Here is a 26,998-nt window from a genome sequence, read left to right on the forward strand (position 1 = left end):
AAGTGCCACATTATGCTATATAAAGCCCCTATCAACTTTTTTTTTCTTTCCTTTCCCTGGATACAGCTATTAACTTCAGTTTGCCCTGATACACCATGTATGCTGAATCTTCTCACTCACAGCTTCTAATTATATGCATCATCATTACAGTGATGGTCTTCCTTTGCTAAGCCATAAGGATAGAATCTTTAAGAAGTTAATTTATACAAACTTGCCAAACAGCGCTACATTAAAGCATTCAGTACCAAATGGATCTAAACTACATTTGTTCTTAAAGGAGATTATGTACTTTAAGTGGTCATCATTTACCCATTTTTCACTGAGTGTCACGATTCAGTTTGGACCAGTCCTTTTTTACAGTTCATGTGCATGTAAGTTATCCTCATAACACCCCATGAAGTAGAGAAGTGCTATTATTTGGGGAACTGTGGCATAAAGAGACAAAGTGACTTGCCCAAAGTCATGCAGGAAGTCTGTGGCAGAGCAGGGGATTGAAAACTAATCTCCTAAATCCAGAACTAGCACTAACCACTGTTCCATCCTTCCTATCTAGGAAAAACAACACCGAAAGGTGCCTACCAACTGTGCTGCATCCTCACATCCCCCATTCCCTCTAAGCCTTCCTCTACGTCAAGGTTCTGAGCAAGGGGGAAGGTGGATGGATGAAGCAAAAAAGTTAAGCACAAATAGATCCCAGACACATTGAAAAACAGAACAGTGACTTCACCATTGTATACACAGTAGTTTGCCTGAAATACCCTGCACCTAGTTAGCAGGTGTGTTCTTGTTTGGAAAACATTAAGTGGATTCTGCTGATTCACAGAAGCAAGTGACTCAATACTACACTTAGGAAAGGGGGAGAGGCTTTTCGGACAGAGAATTTAGAATGTGACCTGAGTAGGCCTAAGAAAAGGACTACTTGTGGCACCTTAGAGACTAACAGATTTATTTGAGCATAAGCTTTCGTGAGCTAAAGCTCACTTCATTGGATACATTCAGTGGAAAATATAGTGGGGAGATTTATATACACAGAGAACATGAAACACCATACACACTGTAAGGTGAGTGATCACTTAAGATGAGCTATTACCAGCAGGAGAGTGGGGAGTGAGCAAATACTCACCACCAACCACACAACAGAACCACTAACCCAGGAATCCATCCTTGCAACAAAGCCCGTTGCCAACTGTGTGCACATATCTATTCAGGGGACACCATCATAGGACCTAATCACATCAACCACACTAGCAGAGGCTCGTTCACCTGCGCATCTACCAATGTGATATATGCCATCATGTACCAGCAATGCCCCTCTGCCATGTACATTGGTCATACTGGACGGTCTCTATGTAAAAGAATAAATTGACACAAATCAGTCGTCAAGAATTATAACATTCAAAAACCAGATAGAGAACACTTCAATCTCTCTGGTCACTCGATTACAGACCTGAGGGTGGCTATCCTTCAACAAAAAAGCTTCAAAAACAGACTCCAAGGAGAGACTGCTGAATTGGAATTAATTTGCAAACTGGATACAATTAACTTATTGAATAGAGACTGGGAGTGGATGGGTCATTACACAAAGTAAAACTATTTCCCCATGTTATTTCAACCCCCCCCCCCACCTCCCACTGTTCTTCGGACATTCTTGTCAACTGCTGGAAATGGTCCACCTTGATTATCATTACAAAAGGTTTTCTTCCTCCCCTCCCTGCCCCCTCCCGCTCTCCTGCTGGTAATAGCTCATCTTAAGTGATCACTCTCCTTACAGTGTGTATGGTAACATACATTTTTTTCGTGTTCTCTGTGTATATAAATCTCCCCACTGTATTTTCCACTGAATGCATCTGATGAAGTGAGCTGTAGCTCATGAAAGCTTATGCTCAAATAAATTTGTTAGTCTCTAAGGTGCCAGAAGTACTCCTTTTCTTTTTCGAATACAGATTAACACGGCTGCTATTCTGAAACCTGTCATTATGAGCAGGCCTAGAAACAGCTAATTGTAGGGAGATGGATAGGGACAGATTTTGTGTTTTATCATAAGTTCTTGTTTGTTACAGATATCATAAATTTGGACTTTTCAGATTTTGGAATGTGTTTTTACATCAGGCTGGGAAATATGCCTGCTCACAGCCATGTTGGCCATCAGCTAGGATATAATCAGGTTTTTCTAAGATGTTTAAATGTGCAGTATAGACAGACTTACTATCCCTAAATTGCTGTGCAAACATCTGGAGATGGCTTTTCAGTTTCATGGGAAATTGTGAATTTGAAAAGTTTTTTCTGTTAAAAACAAATCATTTCAAAATTTCCTATGAAATGAAATCCTGAAAAAAATATGTTCCATGCCAATCAAAACATTTTGTTATAACATTTAAATGTTTTGTTCTAATTTTTACTTCTTAGTTTCATTTTTTTAATAATATAAAATAAAAAGCTTTCTAAAGACATTTAAAAACAAATCAAAACATTCCATTCTGAAAATGGCATGTTCTGATATTATCAAAGTGCTTTGTGTCAGGCATTACCAAGATGAAGTTGCATCAAAATTGACACATTTCCACAAAACATTTTGCTTTCAGCTCTAGAAAAATCTACTAATTCTAAGCCACTCTTCCTCCATCATATAACCTTTCATTTTAACTCCTTTGTAAGGAAATTAATGTTGTCTTAGAGAGAAATGAACAATGTTTGGACCAGTCAGAGAGAAGATGGATACACTGCTCAATATACCTGTCATAAACATACAGCTAAGGGTAGCCTAGAATTCCTCCTTAACTGTAAGGGGTTAAGAAGCTCAAATAGCCAGGTTGGCACCTGACCAACAGGACCAATGGGGAAAAGAAGATACTTTCAAATCTTGGATGGGGGGAAGGTTTTGTTTGTGCTCTTTGGTTTTTTTTTGTGTGAGGGGGCGGGGGAGGTTTTGGGATTGAGAGGGGCCAGACAGAAATCCATCATCTCCAACCCATCCCAATCCAAGTCTCCAATATTGCAACCAGTTTAGGTAAGCCAGGCAAGGTAGATTATTTTATCTTTTGTTTTTCTTGTGAATTTTCCCATGCTAAGAGGGAGGTCTATTCCTGTTTTCTGTAACTTTAAGGTTTTCCCCAGAGGGGAATCCTCTGTCCTTTTAATTTGAATTCCCTGTAAAGTATTTTCCATCCTGATTTTACAGAGATGATTTTTACCTTTCTTTTTTTTAATATAATCCTTCTTTTAAGAACCTGACTGATTTTTCCATTGTTCCTAGACCCAGGGGTTTGGGTCTTTGATCATTGTGTAACCAATTGGTTAGGATATTATTCTCAAGCCTCCCCAGGAAAGGGGGTGTAAAGGCTTGGGAGGATTGCTGGGGGAAGAGGAACTCAAAGTGGACCTTTCCCTGGTTCTTTGTTAAATCACTTGGTGGTGGCAGCGTTACTTAAACCCAAGGTACAAGGAAGAATTGTGCCTGGGGAGTTTTTAAACTAAGCTGGTAGAAATAACCTTAGGGGGTCTTTCATGTGGGTCCCCATGTATGTACCCTAGAGTTCAGAGTGTGGAGGGAACCCTAACAATACCCACAGTGTGAAAATATTAGAAACAGCCTTGAAGAAAGAAACAAGAGGAGAGAAATAAAAGAATTAATCAAAGGGTTATGATTTCCATGCAGGAACAGAAGGAAGTGACCCACTCTCCTTTGTGGATAATTTAATTCCAAAATAATTAAATCTAATACCTGAAAGGCTTTCTGAACTTAAAAGAACCAACAGGGTGTTCTCCAATGCTACATATTTAAAAGAAACCCCACAAGCTTTTATCATTAAAATGTTAAGATTCCTTCATGTTCTACAAATAATGGAAGCTGTTAGACCACCACCACCACAGTATTGAAGAAAACTGGCATGTTGCTTCCAAACAGACTTAACTTAGGAAGTTTGATTTAAAAGTAAGTTTTCTTAAAATAAGACTTTCACTTAAAAGTCTGGATGCAAAATATAGGACAGTAGAGCCAGCAAAATTCAAACTTGCACTTAAAAAAGTGAAAGCAAGTACTTTCTGAGCTACGTGATGCAGACCGATTTATTCATGAAAATAACCCTACTGAAAATATGCAAGAGTTACGGTTTTAGACACAAAGCGGTGTCTATAATTCATCCTTGTTTGGATGAACTTTGCTTTATTATCATTTCTAGTGAATTAACTCTGAACTGGTTTATAATAGACACACTGATATATATTAGGAGGCTGTACTGTGAGACTGTACAATTGTGTGAATGGAATACATCCATAAAATACATTTCATATGTTGGGAACCAAAATTCTCCTCTCAGTGTAAGACCTCCTTGAAGCCAGTGCCAATTTAGACAGAGATATCTGTCTTGGCTTTGTCAAGGGAAGTAGGACAAGAAGCACTGAGAAAAACGGCACAGTATTTCAAATCATATTTTGTATTTTTTTAAAAAAACATTAATTTAAAAAATATTTTTTTCAAATTTTGAAGGAGAGCCTGGCTAGTTTTTAACTGTGAAGTCACTATTTGAACAACACCTTTTTCTGTATTGAATTTTATTACATCAGGCCCTGCATGCTGGGTGGGCCAAAATGCTGTGACAGGCAAGAGTGAGAAGTCCAGAGCATGCTGGTCAATAGATGGTAAACTGCTAGCTGCAATCAGTCACTTTCTCAACCCAGGATAATTGCCGCTAAAGGAAATTCTGACTTTCTGAGCCACCACAGTTAAAGCCTAATCCTGCAGGTTACAGAATAAACCTGTATCATGGCACTAAAATAAGCACTTTTAAAGAGGAGAAAATATGGAGGTGACTAGGAGAGAGACAAAGTATGGACAAAGCATATATGTTCAAATGCAAACCTGGGAAAGCAAATGAGCATGTACCAGCCATTTTTAGGATGATCTGTTATTTTGACTGCTGAATAGGAATAGTGGCTCACTTGAATGTGCTGAAGAAATATACTTATTAGAGACTGATACCATCAGCAGCTGTGAAGGCCAGCTACTAACAAATATACTCCAGAATGTGCAAAGTTCTAAGAAAACATTTCTCTTCTCACAGCCAGCTTCCTGACAGTGAATGAAGAGCATAATATTTGTGCTGTCCATCAACTGGCAGTGCTTGCTCCTCTTAGCTTATTTCAGTATATTAACAATAATACACAGCTCTTTTATAGCACTTTGCATCGTTAAATCTCAAAGCACTTTTACAAAGGAGGTTTGTATCATTAACCCCATTTTACAGATGGGGAAACTGAGGAAAATGTAGGTTAAATGGCTTGCCCAAGGAGACCTGGCAGGCTAGCAGCAGAGACCGGAATGGAACTCAGGACCTTTTGAGACCCAATCCAATACTCTATCTACACTGTCTCCCCTTTATTAGATCACGAGTGTTGGATCATAACTAATAAAGAACAAAACTCAGCAACCCTGACAGTGTCTCAACATTGTGCCCTCCTCAACCCTCATCCATACACCTAAATAAATGATCCCTGAGATATCAATATAATACTGGATTCTTCTTAAAATCAAAATATCATGTGGATTCTAACAACGTAGGGCATATGATTATAAATTATATTAAAAAATAGTTCTGGTCTGAAAAATGTGATTCTGGAGTCCCATGTTTATTGTTTCCCACAAACTTCCTAATCAACTAAAGGGATTTGGTAGGACTGGCAGTTAGAAAAAGTAAACTCAGCCTAGGATCTGAACAACAAGCTGGGTACTTTCCTTCTCATGTATCATCACTGGTAATAAAGGTTCTACAGAAAAATTAGGCTGTCAGACCTGGACAAATCTGTCACCTCCAGTGGACAGGCAGAGGAGCAGCTTACTAATTTCCAGTTAACAGTTGTGTTGAAGATGCACAACAATAGAATAGAATAAAATAGAATCAGTATTATTGAATTTTCGCTGCCCCCATTCTGCTGTGTTCATAGGGAACAGAGCAGTAACATTTATTTTTGTCATTAAAGTGAGCAGATTATGACTGGCTTCATACAAGGACCACACTACTTGTATGAGAATGTGCCATTTTTACATGGAACACAAATGTACTTAAAAGAAAGATTAGATCTCAGATTTAAGCTGTTCAAGAAGAAGATAAAAACAGTCACTTAGAATAATGGAATGTTTCAGTTCTTCTACAGTTTTATAGTAACTGATATACAAAGTTGCATCTTTGATTTATAAGAAATCTTTAACCAAATAAAAAAATGGATTGACAGTGTATTGGTTTATTGGCCAAATCATTTATGGTTTATTTAAATTAATGAGTGAGTAATGATCATATTTATACAGTTAAAACTAAATGAGTATACCTCAGATCCTGAATGCGTATACCTCAGAATTTTATTATCATAAGTAATTAGGGCCACTCTAGCAGCACAAAGGGGCCATAAGTCTAGCCTAACACTCTCTGACACCCAATCTCCACTGGCAATCTGCAGCTCACATAAGAGGAACTTGTATCCTGCACTAGAGAGCAAAGCCAGATAACATGGCTTTACTATCTAAACTAACATTTCTTTTTAAAGATCTCAGACAGAAAGATTTGGGCTCCACTCCCTGAACCCATGATTATTCTTACAATTTAGCTCAAATTGGTATTCCATTTCCCTGATAAATAGAGCTGGTCAAAAATATTGAGGAGGATTTCTGCAGAAAATTTATATGAAAGCCAATTTTTTAAAAAAATCTAAATTTTCAACAGAAAATGTGATATTTTTATTACAATTCAGACAAGAAAATATCCTGCTGATCCTCATGAGCATTATACTTTGGTTGCCTTGTACTCCCATTCTCCTCCAAAGGTTGATTTTCCTGGTTGGATTACAGCTTCTCTGATGTACACTGGAGTCCCTGGTCATGGTTCTTCATAAGGGATGCTGTTCAGCTGCGGAAACCAACTCATACAAGAGAATGGAGATATGAAGCAACCAAACTACAGCTCCCATGATGAACAGCGGTAGCATATCCACATCAAAATATTTCCATTTTCTACCAAAATATTTTGGATTTCACACACACACACTTTAAAAAAAATGAAGTTTTCTGCAGAAAACAGATCATTTTATTGAAAAAAAATCATTTAGTTGAAAACTTAACTTTCCACTAAAAAACAGTTTTGATGGAAATGTTTTGACTAGCCCTAACAAATACAAATACCTGAAGAGCCCATGCGAGGCTGAAGAGCTGAGGCAGACCTGGACAGAAAGGAGTTAAGGGGGACATAACTGGCATACAAAAGTCTTAGGAAGAAGCATAGCTGTACGCAGAGGAAGATACAGCTGACTGGGTTGAGGGAAAGCCTTTGAGAGAGAAGAGGGAACCTTTTTGATGTGTTCACAATAAGAGTAAACCATATAAATCTTGTTTGTTTAGATATGAATCTTATGGAAAATTGGGATCTATACACAAAAATTTCCAAACCTGGAAGTGGTTCACACAAGATCAGCACAGAATGATACATTATAGCGCTAGACAGAGGTTGGTGTCTGGGGACAATTCTAGTATGGCATTCTTTGCATTAAAGCAACATGACTATGTGTTTAAAAACTAGTTTATTGTTGTGTAAAGATTACATAAATAACACAAGAGAAATCAGAACTTGTTGTTCACATTCTCCATTCTTGCAATTCCTGTCCTCCAATATGGAGGGCGACCCTTTGACCACTGCACTCACACCCCTACATCCTACACAAACACACTGTTCTTCTAGAGCTGTGTGGCAACCAGAATTTCCATTTTATGAGAAATGCCACGGTTTCAAAGTTTGTTTTAATTCCACATTTCTGAAAACAAAAAAAAAACAGTTCAAAAATTTGCCACAAAATGTTTTTTTTTAATTGGGGTTAATAAAAATGTTTTGATTTGATAAAAGAAGAACATTTCATTGTTTTATATTTTAGAATATAAAATGACTTGTTTTATCTCAAACTGAGAAATCAGAACTTTCCATTCCAAAATGTCAAAACTGTATGTTTCTAATTTACCAATTTTTTTCCTTCAACTTTTTTCCCCCTCTAAATGAAATTTCATCTAAATATACTTGTGCTGCCAAAGGTTTGGTTTTGTTGAAATGGCATTTTCCACAGGAGAAACATTCCACTGGAAAAATTTTGACCACACCTGTGCTCCACATCCAGTGGCTCCAGTATATGTGTTCCAGCTTACATCAGTGCTGAATTTGGTTTATGTTGTGTTAAATTAAGTTAGAGTGGATACATAATACTGAGCATTTTATTGTTTCTTCTTTTAGCACCTGTGTAAAGATCCCTTCCAGACAGTTTATATTTACTAGATTTTAGTTAAGATCAAAAAGTATCTCAAATTAAGAATTAAAAAAAAATCCTCAGGTTTCATTAAAATATTCAAACATTATAATTTAACTGTTGAAATCAAAGTTCTTCCCAGAAGTATGTTACATAGTATTTTCCAATATGGAGTTAAACATAAAGGTCTTCATAGCTTCATCCCCACCCAAGCCATTTAAAAGGTTTTACACTTGTAAAATACCTGACAAATATTTCTTTGAAAAAGCAACATGGTACTATATATTATGGATTTAGTAGCTAACTGTCTGTTCAAATTATTAACTTTTTATGCCAAAATGTTATTTTCTGGGATTGTTAAGATTGCAACATGCTGAATTCTGTTATAAAATTCATCCAGCATGAAGAATAGATACATACACACAGAAAAGCTATAAATAACAGGAATTGTCCTGTTGTTGCCTGCGTTCTACAGGATTATACAGCAGCTTTATACAATAGTATGGCCATTTTCAGATCATTTCAGTTGACTTTTGAACAGGAACTGTAAGTAAGAAAATGATTTTTGTTCCTTTAAATTTGAGATTAATTTGCTAAGAGGATTTTGTTTTTGTTTTCAAATTAATTTAGATTACATATGAATCATTCCTATCATGCAAAATAAATAAATAAATCCCCCAGGTTTCTGAGCCGTTCAGTTTTGAATTAAAAATGGCACTGCAGCCTTTTAAAATAAATAGTTATTATTCAGGAGGTACATCACAGCCCATGGGATGCAAAGACAGATAGATTTAAGCAGATTCTGATCTGCTGCAAGAGCTGAAAGGGCCTCTAGAGTAAAACAGGCAACCTAAGGGACTGTTCTAAGTAATAACAACCTCTTCAATGCTGTCTATCGCTTTGTGACCTAAGAGCCCTTCAGTGCGCACTGGCAAATGATTCAATGACCTGTAACATATAGCCTATAAAATATGTGAAGTAGAAATTAGACTTTGGCCTAAAAGTAGCATAAGTGTAAAGAAGCAAGGGCAACTGTTAGTGTGAGTGGAAGTTAGAGTAAGTTGAGACAGTAAGGCAAGAAAACAAGTGAGCAAGGAAATACCCAAGGTTATGTTGCTGCTATTTTCTAGTTATTATTGGTTTAAGCAAGGTTTTTAGTGAGTATTTTTGGGAAATGTAAATGTTTGATTAAAATGCTATCTATAGTGGTAGCATGGGAAAGACATTGGTGCAGATGTTAATTTAAATAATGTGTAATGTAAAGAGCCAGTAAGGACCTAGCTTGTTGTACGTGTTGTAAGGGGCAGTTTAATGTTAATTATAATGGATTACAAAAGGAATAGTGTTTCTAAATTGCAGGAGAGGTCCAATTAACATCAAAAGGATGCTGTTGAGTAGTACTAGATTATCAGGTTTTACTTGTCATCAGTGGACCAATCACAAATTTATACACCTTTCCATGTTTGAATCTAAATATAATCATAGTGTTTAAGTGTTAACTCCATGCCAGATTGCTTAACTAATCATTTTTCTTTTGCATAAAGTTAAATTGTATCATTCAAAGTGTCAAAATCTGGTGGTTCTCTACTAAATACATGTTCTATACTAACCTAGAGGCTCAAACATGAAAGCTAAGTTGGCTTTTATTGTACCTTATCCTTAACAATTTAAAGTTAACTGGGAACACTTCAACATAAAGGTTGCAAAAGGTTACCAACAGAAACTCCTATCAAGTCTGACAAGCTCATGACACCTAGCAATTGTTGTCATGATGTTTATCTATAAAGAATATTGTGTAAGATATAAAATGAAAGCCAGCAACACACTGGTCATCAATGTGATTGTGAGATGCATTGTATTAACAGTATATAAGGAGTTATAGATTCTTACAGACAGCATGCTTTAAAATTTGTAACCAAACAAAGGGAGATACAGGTTTTCTTCCAGACAAGAGGAAGGATAGTTATCTTATCTCTAATGTAAGGTGTGCAAGGTGATGACAGAGATCATAGGAGTTCATTTGCATCAAAGGTAACCGGAAGGAACAAATGAACCTAAGAGGATGTGAAATCAGCATGGGAAGAAACTGGAGTCAGAACCCTAGGGGTTAATCCTGATTCTGGTGCCCAAGACAATAAACTAATAAGAATATAAGGAAAAGCAAAAAGACATTTTTGTCATCCATCGTTGAGGGAACAAAGAGGTTAACAATCTTTGCATTATGAATGGTGGATCCCCAGCCGTGTGCGTTGGTGATGCTATAAAGTGGCTATACGTGAGAAAGCTGCCTTAGCCAAGGATTATAGCTTGTTAAGTTTTGTCACTAGAAAGCATCATTATACTTTTAGTTTATTTGTAGCCATTTTCTGTTTCTGTTATCTCTGCTTGGTATCACTTAAATCTCCATTCTTCATTAATAAATCTATTCTTGTTGTATTATACATTCATTTTTAAGCTGTTATACTTAAGTATCCATTTAAGAGGAGCCAATAGACTGCTGTGTGTGTATGGTTTCTCTAGAGACAGCAGACTTAGTAATTTCTATGAGTGACAGAGTGGGGTACTGCAGAGGAAGGCTCTTCTAGGGGGCTTGGGAACTGAGGGCACAGAATGTCACCTGGAAGGGAAAGTAAGGGCTTGCAGAGTCCTGGGAAGTTAGTTTGTTTGACCAATAGATTGGGGTAGCAGGGAGCTCTCACATGGTTTAGCACCAACATTTCCATCTTTTGCTATGGCAGAGGGATATCAGGCTGACTTACAGTTCTGGATGCCCCAAGGAAGTATCATGGGCTTGTGACACAAGCCAGAAGGGTCATAGTGGGACTATTCACATGCTGAAAATATGAACATTTTAATAAAAAAATCAAATAAAAAACCCACAGAGCTCACCTAAGGTTTTTGTGAAAATTTCTCTTTTGTCCAAAAAGGCATTTTCTATTCAGTAAAATCAACCAATGAGAGGTTTCAATGAAAAATGTTCAGCCCACTTTGTACTGTGCTGTTGAGTAGACAAACCTTTGAGTAACACTTCACTTGGTTTACAGTGAAGTTTCAATCTACTCTAAGGTTTTATATTCACTAAGAAAAGAGTGTTTATTTCTTTGTTTACCATGTTACATAGTTACCCTGTTTGCTTAGTGTAGACAAGGCAGTTGTAGTTTTAATCCACATATCAACCTGCTAATATATTCAAACTACAAATGCCTCATTCACACTGTAACTCTGCCACATGTTAGTAAACATGTGGTTAAAAAAACCCACATACCACCCTTTTTCCTGGTGTGGATGCCCCTCAACACTAGAAAACTGACCTGAGAAAGGTTGTCAGCAACAGGTTCTCCTGATCTACTGTTTAAATGAGTTTAAAACTTTTTAATCTAATCTATGATAGCACTTATACTATTTTCTACAACAGTTCAGGGGGACCCATTGCTGACAACTATTGTTAGCAACATGTCACTTTCCTGTTGTGCAGAATAATAGAATCGTAGGACTGGAAGGGACCTCTAGAGGACCACAAACAGTTTCACCATGCTAATTCTCTTGGAGTACAGCCATTCTCACCTTCCTCGTGGGTGTAAACTGCTCATTCAATGGAGCTGTAGGCATGTCTATACTTCCCCACCTTTTGGACTATGGGGGATGGGTGTGAACTACCCTGTGTGGATGCTGGAGGCATGAACTTAAAGGTACCTGGTTTGCATGAGTGTCGTTTTCTTCAAACACAGTGTCCACACAGAAGAGAGAGAGCACAGCACTCTGCTGGTCACTGCTATTTGTATACCGTCTTAGTTAAAAATGTGGGGCAGTGTAGACATGCCCTGTGCCCACTTATATAGGGAAGTTTAGCACTCATTCTTTATTTACAATGAAAACATTAGACTTGTGTCCCTTACAACTGGGCTGAGGGACATTTGTATAACCTCTCACTGTAAATGCTTGAAATAAAAAAAAATATATTCAAATTCAGAGAAAGATGTGATGTCCCTAAAAAACAACAGTATGTTCCAAATGTGTTTGTTCTCTCCCCTCGCCACTTCTGGTGAGCATTCCTGCCCCCTCCACACTTTTGTCTAGTTTTAAGACATCTAATACTACTCAGGTAATTTTTTTCCCCAGATTTTTATTCTCTGATGTTTGCCATTTCAATTTTACCACTGTCATTTTCCCTGTATGTAGATGCCCATCTCCTTCATGCAATGTGCACTTATCAGGCTGCCATAGATTTTGGTTTCTAACTCCAAAGACCCAATATATGAGAGAAAGAAGACCTATTTACACTTTGTTATATCATCATTCTATTCTTTAGGCTTAATCCCTTCTAATTATGTCCTCTTGCCAACATAGATTTTCAGTGCCAGCCCAATTTACCTTACTTTAAAACCTAGGCTTCCCATCATTTTACTCAGCCCTCAGTTACTCTCTGTGTTCAAGGAGTTCTAGCTGCTCATGACTCTGAGTAATCCTTCTGTCTTCTTTCCCTTCTAAATTAAAAGGTATGCAATGTAACTGGCATGATGTGATGATGTGAATTTAAGTTTTAGGATATACACTTTCTTCTGTCATTTCAGTAGATTTTACAGTAGTCAGGAGAAAGAGAAAAGTCAGTCTACAACTCCAGTTTTAAGAATAGGCAGCAAAATTAAATTAAATTAAATTAATAAATAAAAGGTCAAATTGTGTGTCAAGAAAATAGCACCTAGAAAATAGAACAACTTAACATATTTATCTAAAAAGCACCTGTACGATGGGGTCAGTCAGACTAGGTCACTCAAGTCGACCACAGTTTTTTTAATGTTTGCTTAACAAATCTAATTAAGTTATTTTTTCTCTTTACCATGACCATCTTTGGAGCTTCATAAAAATTAGGACCCAGATCCAAGCCACTTTGTGGTTCTTTCAAAACCCCCTCAGGCATGATTTGGAGTCATGATCAGGGGCGAGACCGGCTTCATTTTATCTTACCACCAAAAGTTCAAAGGAGGGGCTTGTCTGTTCAGAAGACAGGAAATTTCAAACAACAGCAAAAAAGGACTTTTCAGACTTTACCCACTTTCTTGTTGAAAATCCTGAATATCATCCTCTTTAAATAAATGTATGTTTTTGTATTTATATCTATCTGTAAGCTAGTGAAGAATAACATCATTGCTTGGCTGACTGCTCTGGCAAAATGTTAATTTAAACTATATTTTCAAAAACAAACTCATAACTAAATATATAGATAATAAAAGGTTAATGTTATATGGCAATCCCCAAATCCTCGTTTTAAGCTCTTATTGGCCATTTCAGCAGCCAGTATGTCAAATTAATACCATTCATGTTAAGCAGTCCACATTTTTATTACTGCAGGCTCTGGATCAGAGAATCTTAGTATTACCAAAGAAAAAGTCCCAATTAGGCATGATGAGAAAGGATTAGGATGTGAAGGTTTGAGGATTTATTATATGAAGAAGATGGTAAACATGAATACAAAATTCAAATCATAAGTACAGAGGTTTCAAGAATCAAGTTTACCTGCTTTAAGAGCACTGTAAACAGCCATTTTAACATCTCTGCACCTCAAAGTAGCTCCTATCTCTTAACTGCAGTCAGTGTAGCTATTCTTGCCATAGTGCTGCTGAGCCATCTTTCTCCAGCATTAAAGATTCCTAGGGACAGTGGTCAAAGTCAACCATTCAACCAACTAGCACTATCTCATTGGTGTGAGGAATAGTTTGGGTCTGTTCCAAAATGTTTTAAATTTATAACAAACCCAAGTTTGAAAACAAAACAGTTTAGCCATACGAAGAGTGACATTTATAAAAAACAGACATGTTGCAAAAGGGATAGCCATTTAAGTGGTGGAAGTTAAACAAGATGCAATTAAGAATAAAATTACTTCCCAGTGATCCCCCACTTTTAGGGATATAAAATAGGAATAATGATATTTTTAAAATAATGGAAGGGAACCCATGATTTACCATAAATCAATAGGTGGCATTCATGATCCAGAACAGTTATAAGGTGGAGATGGAAGAATTTCAAATATTGATTGGCAACGAGAGAATGGTTTCACATTGAGGACCTGAAACATAAGAAAAATATGAATTAATCATTAATTTAATTTGGCCATTTGTCATTTAATTATTTCTAATACATACATGACCCACCTATAGTAAGTATTGCTCTCTTATTTTCTCTTTAGTACTTGCATAGCACTCTCATATATCTCCTAATTTCTTTAAGGATTCTACATTAAAATCCTTTATTTTCCTTATAAACCATAATATACAAGTTTCTGATCTATATTCTCTCTAATTTATCATTCTTTTTTCCTAGAGAAAGATACCCAGAATTGTACCCAACCTTCCAAAAAATGCTTCATCAGTAATGTATATAGAGGATTTATGTGCTCTTTTCTCTTACATTTTAGCTCATGTTACAATAAGAGAAATGAGACAAAGACCAGTGGGTACAGATTATAAAGCATCAGCATTATTCAGAAAGGAGGCAGAGAAAAGACAATGAGAAGCTCATTCACATGAGCAAGGGTTGTGGAATAGGGCCACATACCAGAAAAAAGGATTGGGAGCCATTGCAATGTTTCTGATTTGGTCTTTTTCCAATAACAAATCTATTTTTTTCTTTGGGGAGGGAAGATTGGGGGACCACTAGAAAACTCCCCAGACACATAATCTTTAATAATAAGCCTGTATCTGAAATCACAGAATGAGTGCGAGTTACATGACCAAAAAAAGTCATCATGTGATACAGCAGACAGTGTAAAACAACTGTGCGTTTTATCTACGTCAGTAGCCATTAGCTATTCCATTAAACTATTCTACAAACACAATTACAGCGATTCGCTTACTCATTCTTCCCATACTACCAGAGCCTTCCTTCATGTATCCTTTACAAAAAAGGCAATATTTCACAACATTAGGAAAATATAAATTAGGATTCCAGCTAGCATAATACTCCTGTGGTATGTATTGCCTGCAGCTATATCATCTCAGGCTGTGATCTTGTCAGATTTCATGAGCTATGTAGGGCCAGGCCTGATCAGTATATGTATGGGACACATCCAAGGCAAACCTAGCTGTTATGAATTATTTGGTAGGTGGCATTCAATCCCTTGAGTCTGTAGGCACTGTGCAAATGGAGTTGCCTTCTTCTAGTTGAGATAAAGTGGGTCCAGACCACTTATGTTTAAACATGCCATGAGAAGTTTTCATAAGACCAAAGGTGTATTAACTCCAATGTCTTTGATAAATTCCAGTTTAGGTAACTACTTTAAATCAATCTTAACTATATGTAAGGAGCATTAACTTAGAGCTAGTGAAATAAGGGTTAATGCAATTTTAGGGGTTAACAGTATGTTCCTGGACCTAGTAGGATACAGTATGTTCCTATAAAAACATTAACTTGATTCTCAATTACATTAGGTTCTAGCAGCATCAAGGAGCCTTAAAGCAGAGGGAAATGGTCCCTTGAGACTACCTCCTGCATACAGCCTCTCCCACAGTCAGTGTAGAGCTGTCATAAGGGCTCTACTTCACCATGCCTCTAGGCCCTGGGGTGTGTGGCCAGACTGCAATGTACCCTGGCTATTGTCTTCTTCCCAAAGCCCAGTGGGGCACTATTAGAAGCACAGCAAAAGTTATTGCAGCTCCCGGGCTGCACTACTTTACACAGCTGGCTGAGCAGGTCACTGAAGATCCCCTGAATAAACAAAGTGGGTTAAATCTCCCTTCAGTCCCCTCCTCCCAAACTTCTCCAAGTGCAGGGATAGAGTAACTGACAATTAGGTTCAAGAAGTACACTGAGACAAACATTCTACATATGACAAAGGCATTTCTTAGGGCTTCCCACAAAAGGCAAAAAGTGTCCTGTTATTTTCCTTAGCAGTTAATATGTTGGAGAAGGTATTCTTTGGGTATGAACTAATATTATGTTCAAAAAGGAGCAGACAAAGGCAGGAAAAGAAAGGAAACAGCATGCTTGAGCATAAAAAGAAAGTCAGAAGTTAAGTAGCATGCGAGTAAGGATGTGTGTTCAGATAAAACAACCTGTAGCTATAGAGTATAGCTTAATAACTAGACAAAGGAAACAAAGTAAAAGTGTGGTCAGAAAATACAAAATGAAAATGGCTAGGGCTGGGAAATAGGAAAGTTCCCAATAGAGTCAATATATCAAAGGTAAAGAACCAGTAACTCAGTACTTCAGTAAGAAGCAGAATTACCCAAGTGTGCAAAGACTGAGACGGCTGTATCTGCACCTTAAAAAGTATTATTTGGGAGAGATCCCTATTTTTTCTAGTTTCTTAATGCAACTCAAGAACAGCTTGTGCAACTACATTTAAGTTTCTTTCAGACAGAGACTACATACAAGAAGTTTTATGCAAAAAGGAGGCTCCCCTCTCCACACCATGGAATTTTGGGTTGCAGGGTTAAGGTCAGTCTTACAATGGAAATCACTCAACAACCTCTATTGCTACTCCACTCCTGTATTGCAAAGTTATTAAAACATTCCTCTTTTATGTAAATATATGGGGTTAAAATCCTGGCTCTATTGCAATCATGGAGAGTTTTGCCAGTGACTTCAACAGACCTAGGGTTTCATCCATGGTTACTTGATCTTAATAGCTTTATTTCCTAATAATCTCCCCTGAATATTTAGATTGCTTCCTAATAATCTTCAAAATAACTGCCTTCTAAGTGTTTATGAGACACAGTAAGCATACTATGAATCTGGAGATATGGATGCAAATGGATTGTCTAAACATAATTCCCAGTCTATATTTATCCACATTATTAAAAAAACCTACCACGCACCAATATCATTTGCCCGTGTAGTAGTCTGCTCAGCAGGTTGGCAGGATTACTAGATTAGATGCCTTGACTCTTTCAGGAAGTTTGCATAGACAATGGCCACCTGTGCTATACCTCTTTCTACAATGTTACCGTTTTCTCATTGTCCCAAATTAAAGAGTGTATCAAGCAAACTTCATCCTTGTCCTAGAAATTAACAATGACTGATAACTGTCAAAATTGCAACATTTAGCAGATGTCCATTTATGAGTGAAACAAACAGGCATTATGACCAATAAAATATCCATTTTACCAAGAAAATTTCATGGTAGAATGGCTGTTTCTTTAGTTTTAATTTATTTTCTTTTCTTTGGCTCCCTAGACAGCAAGAATTGCTATGATTATTACTAAGGCGAGAAGAATTTATGTTATTGAATTACAAACATGAACTTTTCTTGGCATTTGCCAATAGAAGTGAACCTTTTATGAGTTTCCATTCTGTTAAAGATGAACAGAAACTCTACTCACTCTTTCTCACACCCCACAAACACTTTAGTTATGAATTTTCTGAATCTCCTGATACTTTAATGGATGGGAGGGTAATTCTTTCCCATCATTCTTGGCCAAGGATCCTTCCTTCTAACCTCCACAGCTTTGCTCGTACCCCTTTCTCGGGTTTCCTTGCTTTTTTTAAAAAAAGTAATCAGGGGGTCCCTGAATTAGTTTCCTCACTGTTATGACTGAACATGTTTGTCTCCATGTAGCTATGGAAACAATGTTAAGGTGTTGCCGTCACCTTTCAGACAGTGAAAGCAAAGCATTCTGGGACATAAGTGACAAACCGGACAACAGCAGGAAACAAACTAAGGAACTCTTATTAAGATGACAAACTCTAGGAGGGTAACAAAGCAAAAAAGAAAGGGCAAAGCTTACTGATTTTGGAACAGTAATTTATATCAGAGAGAGAAAAAACAGGAGAAATGAGTGAGTAATTCTGTTGATGAGGGGTTCAATCTCTGGTTAGGTAAGAAAAGAAAGCATCTGGGATTGAAGGAAAGGTTTCAGAATAAAGAATGAGAAGATGACAAAGAATGACTGCTGTCTGTTTTCTAGCAATCTGGGGCAAGACAACCTGCTTTGACTTTTGATATCATCAAAAATATTAAGCAGAGTCAGGCAATAAGTCACCTATCACATTAAGATTTCAGATAGTTAAAGTAAGGGAGGACAAATAATTTCTTTACCAGCAACTGTGTGGTGTTCCCTCACCCACTTAAATATGAAGAGTGTTTACAATTTTGCATCTTGACAGTTTTTTTTAAAAGATTTTTTACAATCTTCAAATATTTTTATATTATGGACTACAATTTGCTGGCTACCATGAAATGACATCACATCTTGGATTGGATGATATCTTAATGATCTCCTTTTACTATTATTTTTAATTGTATTACAGTAGCACTTCCTACAGGACCCTATTGCGATAATATCCTTATTATTCCAGGTACTGTACTTATACATGGAAAGAGACAATCCCTGCCCCAAAGGGCTCAGAATCTAAATAGATAAAACACATTGAGGGTGGGAGAGAGAAAGGACCAGCCCCATTTTCATGGAATAGGGAACTGAGAAATTAAGGCCAGCTCTACACTATAAAGTTGTGCTGGCATAGCTATGTTGTGTAGGAATGTGAAAAATTCATATCCCCAGCCTAGACAACATAGCTATGCCAGCAGAAACCCCAGTTTAGACTTAACTAAACTGACAGAAGAGCGTTTCTGTTGGCTTTGCTAACATTATTTGGGGAGGTGGAGTTATTATGTTGGCAAGAAGACTACCATCTGTCAGCATAGACCACATCTACATTGGGGGACAATGCCAGCATAGCTTTGGTGACATAGCCTTTTTCTTGTAGCTGTGTCCTCAATATCTTGCCCAAGGACACTCAGAAAGTCTGTGGCAGAGCCAGAAACTTAAGCCAGATGTCCTGAGTTCCACTCCTGGTAACCGTAACTCCTCCTTAACCGTAAGACCATCCTTTCTGCCACAGGAATTATTTCCCCTCTTTCCCTTGTATTGCTGACACTCTCTGGTTCCTGTATTCTATGTGTGCTGGTGCATGCACCATAAATTGTTCTCTTTCTTTGTTTCAGTATGGTTTTGCACCACACTTGACGTTTGTTTTACTTTAAGCAAATAGCTTTATGTTAATAGTCACTTTTCTAAGCTATGAAAGAGTACTAATGGGGCCAATGCAAAGTTGGAGATACTTACTCCCTGTTTAGGAAGACTGTCTATGTCTCAGTGCTTTCATCAGTGATTGAGCTTCATTTGGTAGCAATCAATTTACACCCCTCAATCATCTCTGAAATTTGGCCTTTTTGGCAGTGGACGCCAGGGAAGAAAGAGGAATTTGTCATCAAGAATGGTTGTTTAAAACAAAGGGCTAGTCCAGTCTTCTTGAATGCAGGAGCAAACGGCTCTAAAACATACACTCCTCCCTGAATTCAGAGGGATTCTCTCTAGATTCCAGTACCCATTGGTGGGTGGGTGGGTGGGTGGGGGGAGGAGGGAGGGAAGATTTATTGCCTTTCCCTGATGCCTGTTGTAGAGAGCAGGTTCCAGAGAAGTTTGCTGGCAGCAGCATCCCTCCCAACACAAAAGTTGCAGAGATTGGGAAATAGACCATTTCTTTCAGAGGAAATTCTCCAGAGATTTCTTCCCCACCCTGCCTCTGTCTCACAGATCCTCTCATAAATCATGATCTGAGTTATATGAGTGTAACATGAGTTATATCCCTTTCAAAATATGATCCACAAAACCCCAAACCTCTCAGACTTCTGCCAGGCAGAATTTTTTACTCCTTTCCCACAAATATTTTTTTAAAAAGGAAAGGTGCAAGTTCTCTCTCTCTCTTTCTCTCTCTCTCATCCCCCTCCCCCCCCCCCCCGCATACTGGTACCTCATTAGGAAATGACCCAGACAGGCTACTTGATACTCACGCACAAATTGCACATTGAGCAGCTGATTTCATTGATTTCTCAGAAATATCTAGAATACTTTAATATAATGACAGTAGTCACTATAGTTACTTCAACCCAGAGTAAGTCTTCATATATATCCAATTCAAATAGTTACGTTGTACAGTCTTAAATTACTATAGCCCACAAAAGTTTATGCTCTAATAAATTTATTAGTCTCTAAGGTGCCACAAGTACTCCTGTTCTTTTTGCCTGAACTATGCATTCATTGAGTGCCTCAAAGTATCATACATGGATTTTAAAGGGTTGTCATTGACTAAATTCTTCAGTTTTAGGGAGGAAGTGATTAGATACATTCAGGAGAACTGATGTGAAATTCTGCATTTTTTTTAGATCTGTTACTGATTATCAAAGAGATTTAGAAGGTGTTGCTTACTTTGAAAGAACAAACTTTATTCAGAAACCAAAAGAAAAATTGGGAAAAAATGTTTAAAAGTAAGTGAACAACTAAAATACAATAATTACAATCTTAATAAAAGGGAGACTGATTTTATTAAGATCAAAGGGAGATGGTTTGCTGCAAGAATAATTTGTATAGTTCAACAACAACAAAGGAAAATATGATACTTAAAATATTAGAGAATTCCTAAAAAAATGATTCAAGGAGAGAAAAAAAGACTGGATCAAATAATATTCAGGTGATCAATACAAAAATAAACTGGAAATAAAGACACTGAAAACAAATAAGAATGTATTGGATTATCAACCATCACAGATTATGCCAAGAGCAATAATTTATAGAAGAAAAATGTTATTTTACTATCAGGTAGCATTGAACAGGTCATAGTTTAATCTTCACTTGAAGAGTTTATCACTTATATTAAGTGCTCAAATGTATATTTTACTTGAAAAATACAGAATCATGTATTTTGATTTTTTAGCATTTTTTATCAACCTATTGTTTACCTTAAACTTGTTGAACGAACTGTGATTTACTCTAAGCTTCTTTGGAGTTAAATCTAAGATCCAGTACATCAGAAGCATGGTGTATGATTCATTTTTGAGTGACTGAAGAAGTTATTGATAAGGTTATTCATTCAAAATCAGAGTCTGTGTGAGGTACATTAAGTAATAAACCATATTTGGAAGTACAGCCAGAAGACAACAGAACTTAACCTAGAGAGCCATGAAACTAATAGAACAGGGATTTAATTATCCAGAATTATCTGAATATTAAAAGGTGAAATAAAGGTTGAAAAATCTAAAAAACACATTCCAACAATAAGACTTTCTAACGTAAAGTAGAGAAGAATATGTTTCATCACAGAAATGGTAAAAATTAGAGGTGATTGAAAACTAGGTATTATTCACTATGGAAAATTTTGACAATGTTTTTTCATTTTTATCAACATTTTCCACAGAAAATCCAGACTTTTCATTGAAACATCAAAACCCAAAATAGTTTGACTGAAAAGTAAAAGTCACTTTTCATGCCATTTTCAATAAACTAGTGAATTGAAACTCAGCTTTCTGTCAAAAAGAGTTTAAGATGGACATTTATTTTTACCAGCCCTAGCAGAATTTTCAGAGTTCTGGTTGGAAGAGCAAGGGCTACAGTATTCTCTGCAACATGTGAATTGGGAAAAAAAGATTAAAATCGGTCACAGATGAAAATGGAGTTCTCTCCTTGTCATCACTGTGAAGTTTTGAATGGCCATTGTATGCAACATAATGACAATGCTGAAATATTTTGGTTGCTTCTGAATTGTTACAATATTGCATTTATTAAAATAAAAGGTTAATTCTTTTGCAAAGTTTTAGGAAAAACTCAAGTTCTCCCGTTTAGAAATAAAGACACTGGGTTCATAAGCAGATATTTAAAAAATGATGATGTGCTCAGTGACACTACATTGTCATTTTAGGCCTTTCCGTACAAACCAAGCTTACAGAACTTTTGAGAAAAATATAAATCAAAACAATAAAATCATATAAAAATGAAGCTGCCAGAGAAGTGAAGGAGTTTAATATTCTGCTGTGCTTGTCTCTGCATATGAGAGAGTAGTCTACTAGATTTAATAATAGGCAATCTTCCCTTTGGATTGCATTGGCTATATGTGAACTTCAGGTACTTCCCAAAGATTAGACAACAAAATCAAAGCAGATTTTAGAACCAATTAGGCCACTTTCTGCTTTCATTTACAACCATACAGTTACTGAAACAAGGGTATATCTGAATGCAGGATTTGGCCTAACATTATATTTCTTTAACCCAGAATATTCCCTCTATTCTTAAAACCAAGCCAACTACAAAGTAAAGGTTTCCATTTGTATATGATGTCAAATTTCACACAAAGTTATCTTGTATTACTGTTTAGACTATATTTGCTTCTTCTAATGACCACAGTATGAACTACTGGTCTTTTATTAAAAGCATAAAGCTTTTGAAAGCAATGAAAGCATATCACATATAAAAACCCTCTTTGAAAGATCCTCCTGAAGTAATGCTAAATAATTTTATATCTAAATGTTGGACATGTGAAGCCAAATATAGCACACAAAATTTGTTTGTATATATTTTAACATGAGGTTTAGAAAGCCCTATTAAATAAAAGTGAACAGTAGATATACTCAGGTTAGACAAACATAGAAGCTATACTTAGTTAATTGTTAGAGGGCTAGACCTATATTAATAGCCACTATCCATACCACTAAAAGGAGATTAGATAAATGGACACAATTCAAATCATTAAAAGCATTTTCAACACTTCTGCAAAAGCCATACAATGCCTGTGATAAATGAAGGGGTCAGGGGAGCTCCGTTTGATGGACACCCAGTTAGCTGTAAAATCCCTCTTGGTAGCCGTTCTCTGCTTGCTTCTCCTGTAAAGGGTTAAAAAAGCCCCCCAGGTAAAGAAAAGGAAACCTGACCAAAAGAACCAATGGGAAGGTTAGAGCCAATGGGAAGACTTTTTAAAATTGGGAAGGAAGCTTTTCCTTTGTGACTGTGGTTGCTCTCTCTGAGCTGCAGGGACACAGAGCAGAAATGCTATAAGCAGGAATGCTGTCTAAGGTTTGAACCAGGTATGACAAATTATCTTCCATACCTAGAAGGAATCATTAGAAGGCAGGAAATGTTTAAATAGTCTTTTGGCATAGTCTGCAGTTAAACTGTGTCAGGGCCATCTTTCTGCTTCAGCAGACAGACAGGATCTTCTGTCCAGGGTACCCAACCCTTGCAGAAAGGTCGGAAAGACATTGGCCTACTAAGGACCCATAAGATTGCTATATGACTCCTCATATGTTTAATGTGTATTTAAATCTATTGTTTTTTTATTATGTTTTCTCTAACATTAAGCATAAAAGTGCTTGCTTAGAAAGCGCTTTGTGGTAACTTGTATCTGACAGCAACACACTGTTTATAGCTTTTGGAGAGAAAGCAAAGCATAGGGCCTTCCATTAGGCAGACTGTGATATCCCCAGAAAGCCAGTGTAAGGCAGGGAGCTGTATAGCCCTAAAATTCCTGGTCAGAAGGGAGTGGGACTCTGGACCCTGCCCAGACACACATGATGACTGAGATCTGAGACCCAACTGGGGAATCCTGGAGTAGACCACATACTTGGTGGGGAGGGGAAGAGAGGGAAAGTGGGGATATAGGTGCAGTCACCCTGCAATTCCGACAGCTGCACCTATAATTTTACTTTGTACAGGTATATACCATTATAGTGCTACTTTGTATATAGTGTGAGAAACTCACTCTGTTGAACTCATTTAATCATTTAATCTTTTCTAAAAATGAAACAGATTCAAGTAGCTAAATTCTTATTTTAAATTTAGTTATTCATTCAGTTTTCATGCACCACTTGTTATCTAAAGTTTTATGCCTTCTTCTCTATGCTGATGTTTTTTTTTAAAAAATTGAGCTATAATATGCTGTGATAGATTGCGTCAATTTAGAAAAGAAATCTTTGTGAAATACACCTTCATCTAGACTAAACTAATATTTCTTTGAACAATGAATGAGTGATGTCCTCTTTTTGAAGAAACCTTTACATTGGTAGCCAGACAAAAAGAAAGCCAGAGATAAAAGGAACAGAAAGAATTGGAAAAAAAACAAATAATTATAATCGAATCCAATTTATCTTATTTACAAAAAAATCCCCAAACAAGGCGCAAACACATTTTAGCAACTGCTAAAATTATCTTTATGACCATATTTTAAAAAGGAAGAAGACACTGAATGATCAAATTAGTGAATTAGTCACTATGGCTCTGATACTGCAATGAACTCTGAATGGATAGACCCCAAAAGCTTGAATAAGGGGGTAACGCAAAGGGACCCACTAATGCAGTACCTTATGCCAGAATGAAGTCCCATCAAGTCAATGGGACTTCTCATGAGTATAAAGGGTCTGAGGCAAAATCCATTTGAGGATCAGGGCCTAAAGCTTTATTTCTCTGGCTGACAAAGTGGAACTGATTGTGATGAATAGTATAATATTGTGGTGAAAAACACACAGTGAATAGTATGACATTCAAATTATCCAATAGTTTTTCCACTTACTGTGCCTGAGGTGGATGACAGAAATGTTTGCAGAACAGAATTTCTATTTGATGAGAAATTCCAACATTTTGATATTTATTCATGAGAAAAAAAAGCCAGAATTTTCAGAAAAATATTATTTGGGACCAGTGAAACTTTTCAATAATGTCAAAAAGTGTTATTTTAATAAGGAAAAATGTGTCATTTTGACTTGATTGTTTTGATATATTGTATTTAAAATTTTAGATATATTTATAATATACATTTTATAGAAACAGAATATCTAACATAATTGTAAGACAACATAAAATATATTCTAAGACAATATAAAAGTAAAAATTAAATGAATAAAATTATTAATGTGAACAAAACTGACATTATTGAAACAAATGAGAACATTAAAATGATTCAGTTCTTTCCATTGGAAACTTCATCATAACTGACATGTTCCTCATGAAAATAAGAATAAAAATTCTACTAGTTGTAGTATATGTAAATAGCTAATAGAAGGAGCACCATCTACTGGCACATAAGAATATGTAACATTTTGTTCATGAGTTTATAGGACCAGTAAAGTTATTATTATGCCTTCCAAATGACTTTCTGATTACACAGCTCTCCACACATACAATCATATAACAGTTCTATCTGTGTGTGTCTTCTATTGAATCTTATTCAGGATGCCCAATCTATAAGGGACTTCTTGTTCCATATTTATGAGACTCAGCACAAACCAGTATCATAACTGAGGCTAGCATTTAGGAGGAAATCTTGCCCCAAACACTCCACAGCTGCAAAATGGATAAAATATAGCAGAATTGCTGTGGTTTCATTGTTGTGAAATGGGGAGGTACTGGTATTGGTACTTGTAAGACTCTGTGCATTGAAAAAGCTGAGCTCTGCAGGAATCCTCCCAATAGGAATACATCAGGAGACTATTGGTGGGGATACGTGCAAGGTTTGTGGCAGGGCTGTGGGAAATGGTAAAAAAAATGGGTCACGGGGTTTGCTGCTTTTGCTTTTATTATTATGGAGACGCTTGTTTTGGCTCCTTGAGTGCTGCCTCTCCTTCTCCCTCTGGAATGAATTTGGTAGGCCCCAGAGTTTTCTCACTTCCAGCAGCCTCTGAGATGGTTAGTGAATTGGAGCCAGCTGCTTATATATTTCCTCCCCTTTTGTGACTGTTCTGTATGTCACAAAAGAGCAACTTAATACTGGGCAAACTACAGACCACAAAGAATTAAAGGAGGGCAATGTAATTAATGCAAGTTCATGTGGGTTTATGAAAATAGAGTCTGTCACACTAACTTGAGAACTTTTTTCATGAGATTACATGTTTGACGGATAAAGGTAACAGTATTGACATCATCTACTTAGACTTCTGGAAGGCATTTGGCATGGTACCACATGATATTTTTATTAAAAACTAGAATATAAAGTTAACATGGCACACATTAAATGGATTGAAAACTAGCTAACGGATATGTCTCAAATGTAATTATAAACAAGAAATAGTCACCAAATGAGTGTGTTTCTACTGGAGTCTCACAAATATAGTTCTTGGCTCTATGATGGTTAATATTTTTTTTATCAGTGATATGAAAGAAAACATAAAATCATCACTGATGAAGTTTGCAGATGACACAAATATTGGGAAAGTGATAAATAGTGCAGAGGACAGTTCACTGACTCACAGCAGTCTGGATCTCTTGGTAAACTGGGTTCAAGCAAACTATGCATTTTAATACAGCTTAATGAAAATATATACTTCTAGGAATGTAGGTCATACTTACAGGATGGTAGACTCTATCCTGGGAAGCAATGGAACTGAAAAAGATCCGGGGATCATGGTGGATAACCAGCTGATCATGAGCTCTCAGTGTGACTATGTGACTAAAAGAGCTAATGTGATCCTGGGATGCATAAATAGGAGAATCTTGAGTAGGAGGACATGTTATTTTACCTCTGTATTTGGCACTGGTGTAAGCTCTGCTGGCATGCTCTGTCCAGTTCTGGTGTTCACAATTCAAGGAGGTTGATAAATTGGATCGGGTTCAGGGAAGAGCCACAAGAATGATTAAAGGATTAGAAAACGTGTTTTATAATGATAAGTTAAATAGACTGAACTTCTTGAGTCTAACAAAAAGGTGAAGGGGTGACAGGATTATAGTCTATAAGCATCTACATGAGGAACAAATGTTTAAAAATGGTTCTTCATCTAGCAGAGGTAAGCATCACACAATCCAACAGCTGGAAGCTGGAGCTAGACAAATTCAAGCTGGAAATAAGGCATACATTTTTGACAGTGAAGGTAATTAAAAACATAAGAATGGCCATGCTGGGTCAGACCAAAGGTCCATCTAGTCCAGTATTCTGTCTTCCGATGCCAAGTGCCCCAGAGGGAATGAACAAA

Source organism: Dermochelys coriacea, chromosome 1, assembly GCF_009764565.3.
Source record: "Dermochelys coriacea isolate rDerCor1 chromosome 1, rDerCor1.pri.v4, whole genome shotgun sequence".
NCBI lineage: Eukaryota > Metazoa > Chordata > Testudines > Dermochelyidae > Dermochelys > Dermochelys coriacea.